This window comes from Schistocerca serialis, unplaced genomic scaffold (genome assembly GCF_023864345.2).
Source record: "Schistocerca serialis cubense isolate TAMUIC-IGC-003099 unplaced genomic scaffold, iqSchSeri2.2 HiC_scaffold_176, whole genome shotgun sequence".
In the NCBI taxonomy this organism is placed as follows: Eukaryota; Metazoa; Arthropoda; class Insecta; order Orthoptera; family Acrididae; genus Schistocerca; species Schistocerca serialis.
The window spans coordinates 10,001-17,500 of NW_026047736.1; the positions used below are offsets into that span (position 1 = coordinate 10,001).

General features: G+C 52.3%; 3 non-coding genes across 3 annotated transcripts in view; all 3 read right to left on the bottom strand.

Moving 5' to 3' along the window:
• The window catches only part of LOC126443694 (large subunit ribosomal RNA), a 4,222-nt gene extending 3,869 nt beyond the window's left edge, over positions 1 to 353 (bottom strand). The window contains exon 1 of the ribosomal RNA XR_007582108.1: positions 1 to 353. This exon is cut by the window's left edge and continues 3,869 nt beyond it. This is a non-coding gene — a ribosomal RNA (large subunit ribosomal RNA).
• A 188-nt stretch (positions 354 to 541) lies between these two features.
• LOC126443679 (5.8S ribosomal RNA) lies at positions 542 to 696 on the bottom strand. The gene has a single exon (XR_007582095.1). It is a non-coding gene; the product is annotated as a 5.8S ribosomal RNA (ribosomal RNA).
• Positions 697 to 1,049: 353 nt separating this feature from the next.
• LOC126443692 (small subunit ribosomal RNA) lies at positions 1,050 to 2,955 on the bottom strand. Its single transcript, XR_007582107.1, has one exon. It is a non-coding gene; the product is annotated as a small subunit ribosomal RNA (ribosomal RNA).
• Positions 2,956 to 7,500: the final 4,545 nt, after the last annotated feature.

Consider the following 7,500-nt stretch of genomic DNA (forward strand, 5'->3'; position numbering starts at 1 on the left):
TCGGTCTCGTGGTCATATTTAGTCTCAGATGGAGTTTACCACCCACTTGGAGCTGCACTCTCAAGCAACCCGACTCGAAGGAGAGGTCCCGCCGACGCTCGCACCGGCCGCTACGGGCCTGGCACCCTCTACGGGCCGTGGCCTCATTCAAGTTGGACTTGGGCTCGGCGCGAGGCGTCGGGGTAGTGGACCCTCCCAAACACCACATGCCACGACAGGCGGCAGCCTGCGGGGTTCGGTGCTGGACTCTTCCCTGTTCGCTCGCCGCTACTGGGGGAATCCTTGTTAGTTTCTTTTCCTCCGCTTAGTAATATGCTTAAATTCAGCGGGTAGTCTCGCCTGCTCTGAGGTCGTTGTACGAGGTGTCGCACGCCACACCGCCAGCCGGCTGTGCACGCTACCGAGTAAGTACCGGTATGCGAACCGCCAGGCGACGGGCGCGCATCGCACGTTTAAGGAGACGCGGCCGGCCCCACAGGCGGCCACGACACTCCCAGGTCTGCGAAGCGGGGCAAACGCCGCGCGCTTCAGTATACGTAGCCGACCCTCAGCCAGACGTGGCCCGGGAACGGAATCCATGGACCGCAATGTGCGTTCGAAACGTCGATGTTCATGTGTCCTGCAGTTCACATGTCGACGCGCAATTTGCTGCGTTCTTCATCGACCCACGAGCCGAGTGATCCACCGTCCTGGGTGATCTTTTCATAGTTTCCACCATCTCTTTCGAGACAGTTGCATAGGCGGGACTGAGGCGTGTGGCGGCCCTGTTCCAGCGTTCAGTGTCCAACGGCCTCACGGCCGATGGGCGTCGTACGGCTCCACACCGGAGCGGACAGGCAGTCGGGCGAAAGTCATTCAAAACCGGCGCCAGGCGCCAGGTGCCGCAGGCCAGCCGCTCCAGCGCTTCAGCGCTCGTACCACACAACATTGCCGTTAGTTTTGAGACGAACGCGTGGTTCCGCACGCGGCGCACGGCTACTGCGAGCCGTACAGGTAGCTGCGTGTTGCGCGACACGACACGCACATCGAAAGACATGCAGTCTAGTCGGTAATGATCCTTCCGCAGGTTCACCTACGGAAACCTTGTTACGACTTTTACTTCCTCTAAATGATCAAGTTTGGTCATCTTTCCGGTAGCATCGGCAACGACAGAGTCAATGCCGCGTACCAGTCCGAAGACCTCACTAAATCATTCAATCGGTAGTAGCGACGGGCGGTGTGTACAAAGGGCAGGGACGTAATCAACGCGAGCTTATGACTCGCGCTTACTGGGAATTCCTCGTTCATGGGGAACAATTGCAAGCCCCAATCCCTAGCACGAAGGAGGTTCAGCGGGTTACCCCGACCTTTCGGCCTAGGAAGACACGCTGATTCCTTCAGTGTAGCGCGCGTGCGGCCCAGAACATCTAAGGGCATCACAGACCTGTTATTGCTCAATCTCGTGCGGCTAGAAGCCGCCTGTCCCTCTAAGAAGAAAAGTAATCGCTGACAGCACGAAGGATGTCACGCGACTAGTTAGCAGGCTAGAGTCTCGTTCGTTATCGGAATTAACCAGACAAATCGCTCCACCAACTAAGAACGGCCATGCACCACCACCCACCGAATCAAGAAAGAGCTATCAATCTGTCAATCCTTCCGGTGTCCGGGCCTGGTGAGGTTTCCCGTGTTGAGTCAAATTAAGCCGCAGGCTCCACTCCTGGTGGTGCCCTTCCGTCAATTCCTTTAAGTTTCAGCTTTGCAACCATACTTCCCCCGGAACCCAAAAGCTTTGGTTTCCCGGAGGCTGCCCGCCGAGTCATCGGAGGAACTGCGGCGGATCGCTGGCTGGCATCGTTTATGGTTAGAACTAGGGCGGTATCTGATCGCCTTCGAACCTCTAACTTTCGTTCTTGATTAATGAAAACATACTTGGCAAATGCTTTCGCTTCTGTTCGTCTTGCGACGATCCAAGAATTTCACCTACGTCGCAATACGAATGCCCCCGCCTGTCCCTATTAATCATTACCTCGGGTTCCGAAAACCAACAAAATAGAACCGAGGTCCTATTCCATTATTCCATGCACACAGTATTCAGGCGGGCTTGCCTGCTTTAAGCACTCTAATTTGTTCAAAGTAAACGTGCCGGCCCACCGAGACACTCAATAAAGAGCACCCTGGTAGGATTTCAACGGGGTCCGCCTCGGGACGCACGAGCACGCACGAGGCGGTCGCACGCCTTCGGCTCGCCCCACCGGCAGGACGTCCCACGATACATGCCAGTTAAACACCGACGGGCGGTGAACCAACAGCGTGGGACACAAATCCAACTACGAGCTTTTTAACCGCAACAACTTTAATATACGCTATTGGAGCTGGAATTACCGCGGCTGCTGGCACCAGACTTGCCCTCCAATAGATACTCGTTAAAGGATTTAAAGTGTACTCATTCCGATTACGGGGCCTCGGATGAGTCCCGTATCGTTATTTTTCGTCACTACCTCCCCGTGCCGGGAGTGGGTAATTTGCGCGCCTGCTGCCTTCCTTGGATGTGGTAGCCGTTTCTCAGGCTCCCTCTCCGGAATCGAACCCTGATTCCCCGTTACCCGTTACAACCATGGTAGGCGCAGAACCTACCATCGACAGTTGATAAGGCAGACATTTGAAAGATGCGTCGCCGGTACGAGGACCGTGCGATCAGCCCAAAGTTATTCAGAGTCACCAAGGCAAACGGACCGGACGAGCCGACCGATTGGTTTTGATCTAATAAAAGCGTCCCTTCCATCTCTGGTCGGGACTCTGTTTGCATGTATTAGCTCTAGAATTACCACAGTTATCCAAGTAACGTGGGTACGATCTAAGGAACCATAACTGATTTAATGAGCCATTCGCGGTTTCACCTTAATGCGGCTTGTACTGAGACATGCATGGCTTAATCTTTGAGACAAGCATATGACTACTGGCAGGATCAACCAGGGAGCTGCGTCAACTAGAGCTGAGCAGCCGGCCGCCCGGGAGTGTGTCCCGGGGGCCCGCGCGAACACGCAAGCGTCCGCTCAATTATTCTGCAAACAGGAGGAGGCTGAGCTCCCCTGCACAACACACCTCGAAACCCTCTCAGGTCCCGGCGGCGCGCAGCGCCGTCCTAAGTACTTGGTCGGGTTCGAGAGAGGCGCAATCGCCCGGAGTTAGGCGAGTAGACGCTTTAGGTGCGACCACCCGTGCTCCCAACTGAGCTTGCCGCTGCCGACAGAGGCCCGGGAGCGTGCTGTCGTGGCATTGCCGGCGGGAGACAACACGCGCCACCTACGGTGACCGGCAGCTCCAACGCCAGCGCCACAGAAGGACAAAAGCCCCACTTGGGTGCCGAAGCGAACTCTCCCAGCACAGCGCACGCGCCAACACGTCCGCACAGCTGCGATACAAACCACCTGCGAGAACCGCTGGGGCGACCGAGCAGCAGACGGCGTCGCGGCGCCGAGCGCCGGGCGGCGGCGCATCCTCAGCGCACACAGTCCTCAATCGGACCAGCACACTGCAGATGGCCACCGCGCTTCGCACCGGGCCCGCGAGGACCTACTTTGGCCGCAAGGCGCCGCGAGCAGGGGGCGCCGGCGCGCAGCTGCGCCGCCTGCCGCGTCCGTCGGCCGGCGCGCCTGCCACTGGCCGCCCCCACCAGCCGGCTGTAGCGCGTGCGCCCACGCACCGCGCTGCCAGCACGCCGGGCGGCCCCCCCTCACCGGCCGGGGACGGTCCCAACCCCAGCCCACCGCCGCGTATCGCCTCACACCCAGATCCCCTTTCGCGTTCGTGGGCATGGTGGGTCCCCTTTCACGTTCGTGGGCATGGTGGGTATCCCTGAAACAACCGGTTAATAGCTCGACCGATCGTCGCCAACACTGATTCACCTCTAGCGAGAACAACCGCACCACAACGGGTTACCTGTTGTTCATTTGCGTAACGTCACCAGCAAACGTAGACGTCCATCGCCATTTGCAACGAGTATTGCATGCCTGTGTCAGGTGTCACAACACACTACGTCTGCCCACATAGACGCAACAACATGTGCACGCCTCGAGAACACGTGGAAGGTAGCCCCCGTACGTATGCGGTGTCCATTGCGCGAACGACTGTCAGCCGGCCTCTGCAGGATGTCGCAGATGTGGAACGCGGTGCAACATGCTATCACGGTGTGTGAGAAGAGACGACTACGTCCGAATACACGCTACCACTACATCAACAGACTGCTCATGCTGATCGCCATCCAGGGCGTCCGTTCCTCCCACACGTCTGAATGGCGTACCACACTGCAATCCAGCTCTTATAGGGAGACGACACGTAGCTGCGTGCACAATATTTGGACTGTATGGTCTGCCGTTGCTAGGCGCAGTCGTCGTACGGTCACACATGTGCCACGATGTATCATTCAGTACATACGGACCAATGTGCAGTACAGTTTGTGGGTTTTGCGTACATCGGCGGACAGGTGACAGGCCGTACCACAACGTAGGCTGAGTACGTCGGCATGCGAAGGGCATTGAACATGCAAACTTCTCAACGACCAGCTTGCGAAGGCAGGGGGGAAGGGGGGGGGGCATGTACGTCCTGCTGCTATCCACATTACAGTGTATAGCAGGAGCATGTGGAAAGTCAGCAACACCTGCAAGGTGTTTAACATGACGCGATACACAGGGGACCGGGCAGTGCGAATAGCGAACTATATTGCGAGGGTTGCGGTTAGGCAACACTACACTAATTTAACGAGTTGCATAACAATTACAGAGCAGGTTCAGCGACAACGTGCGTCAGGTTAAGGCGCAATATAGGTTAGGTTGAGGCACAATATAGGTTAGGTTAAGGCACAACATGGGTTACGTTAAGGCACAAATTGGGTTACGTTAAGGCACAACATGGGTTACGTTAAGGCACAACATGGGTTACGTTAAGGCACAAATTAGGTTACGTTAAGGCACAAATTAGGTTACGTTAAGGCACAAATTAGGTTACGTTAAGGCACAAATTAGGTTACGTTAAGGCACAAATTAGGTTACGTTAAGGCACAAATTAGGTTACGTTAAGGCACAAATTAGGTTACGTTAAGGCACAAATTAGGTTACGTTAAGGCACAAATTAGGTTACGTTAAGGCACAAATTAGGTTACGTTAAGGCACAAATTAGGTTACGTTAAGGCACAAATTAGGTTACGTTAAGGCACAAATTAGGTTACGTTAAGGCACAAATTAGGTTACGTTAAGGCACAAATTAGGTTACGTTAAGGCACAAATTAGGTTACGTTAAGGCACAAATTAGGTTACGTTAAGGCACAAATTAGGTTACGTTAAGGCACAAATTAGGTTACGTTAAGGCACAAATTAGGTTACGTTAAGGCACAAATTAGGTTACGTTAAGGCACAAATTAGGTTACGTTAAGGTACAATATGGGTTAGGTTAAGGTACAATATGGGTTAGGTTAAGGTACAATATGGGTTAGGTTAAGGTACAATATGGGTTAGGTTAAGGTACAATATGGGTTAGGTTAAGGCACAACGTAGGTTAGGTTAAGGCACAACATAGGTTAGGTTAAGGCACAACATAGGTTAGGTTAAGGCACAACATAGGTTAGGTTAAGGCACAACATAGGTTAGGTTAAGGCACAACATAGGTTAGGTTAAGGCACAACATAGGTTAGGTTAAGGCACAACATAGGTTAGGTTAAGGCACAACATAGGTAGGTTAAGGCACAACATAGGTTAGGTTAAGGCACAACATAGGTTAGGTTAAGGCACAACGTAGGTTAGGTTAAGGCACAACGTAGGTTAGGTTAAGGCACAACGTAGGTTAGGTTAAGGCACAACGTAGGTTAGGTTAAGGCACAACGTAGGTTAGGTTAAGGCACAACGTAGGTTAGGTTAAGGCACAACGTAGGTTAGGTTAAGGCACAACGTAGGTTAGGTTAAGGGCACAACGTAGGTTAGGTTAAGGCACAACGTAGGTTAGGTTAAGGCACAACGTAGGTTAGGTTAAGGCACAACGTAGGTTAGGTTAAGGCACAACGTAGGTTAGGTTAAGGCACAACGTAGGTTAGGTTAAGGCACAACGTAGGTTAGGTTAAGGCACAACGTAGGTTAGGTTAAGGCACAACGTAGGTTAGGTTAAGGCACAACGTAGGTTAGGTTAAGGCACAACGTAGGTTAGGTTAAGGCCACAACGTAGGTTAGGTTAAGGCACAACGTAGGTTAGGTTAAGGCACAACGTAGGTTAGGTTAAGGCACAACGTAGGTAGGTTAAGGCACAACGTAGGTTAGGTTAAGGCACAACGTAGGTTAGGTTAAGGCACAACGTAGGTTAGGTTAAGGCACAACGTAGGTTAGGTTAAGGCACAACATAGGTTAGGTTAAGGCACAACATAGGTTAGGTTAAGGCACAACATAGGTTAGGTTAAGGCACAACATAGGTTAGGTTAAGGCACAACATAGGTTAGGTTAAGGCACAACATAGGTTAGGTTAAGGCACAACGTAGGTTAGGTTAAGGCACAACGTAGGTTAGGTTAAGGCACAACGTAGGTTAGGTTAAGGCACAACGTAGGTTAGGTTAAGGTACAACGTAGGTTAGGTTAAGGTACAACGTAGGTTAGGTTAAGGTACAACGTAGGTTAGGTTAAGGTACAACGTAGGTTAGGTTAAGGTACAACGTAGGTTAGGTTAAGGTACAACGTAGGTTAGGTTAAGGTACAACGTAGGTTAGGTTAAGGTACAACGTAGGTTAGGTTAAGGTACAACGTAGGTTAGGTGAAGGCGCAATGTAGGTTAGGTTAAGGTACGATATACCTTAGGTTAAGGTACAATATCGCTTAGGTTAAGGTACAATATAGCTTAGGTTAAGGTACACGTTGTAGGGAAAGGTGTATTTTGGGGGGGGAGGGGGCGGCAGGTTCGTTGATAGTGATTATCGTAAGTGCATGCCTGCGGGATCATCCGATTTGTCACGTCAGGATGCACTTGTGGCTCATGACAGGCGGCGCTCCGATTCCAAGGTTGTGGCAGATCTGTGTCTTTCATTCCTGCCATTGTTTGTGTACTGTGACAGGAGGCAGTATTGTGATGTTGGGTGCACCCCTGTGTAGGACATGTGTGGGTGTTCGTGGCTTAGCTGAGCAATGGCGGATGTCGGAAGGGTGGGATATTCTGTTTTCTGGGTGGACCTCCCGGTCTGGTTATGATAGTGTGGATTGTGTAATGTGGCGGAGAGGATGCACCGGATGTTCTTCCATGCTGGTGGTTAGATATTGTGTGTGTGCCTGTTAGAGGCAGAGAGTAGTGTGTGATAGTGTCTGGCTGACGTGTGGTTCTCATTGTGTGCAGAGTCTTTCAGCATGTATAGGGACGGTTGTATATATTATCTGTATTCTGATGGCTCTGCATCTATTACTAATCAGTGCCGTGTATACGGTTACTCTGGTTCCAGTCGAAACTGTTCTATCTCTGTACATTAGTGACACTGCGGCTCCACTATGTTGCCGCCCC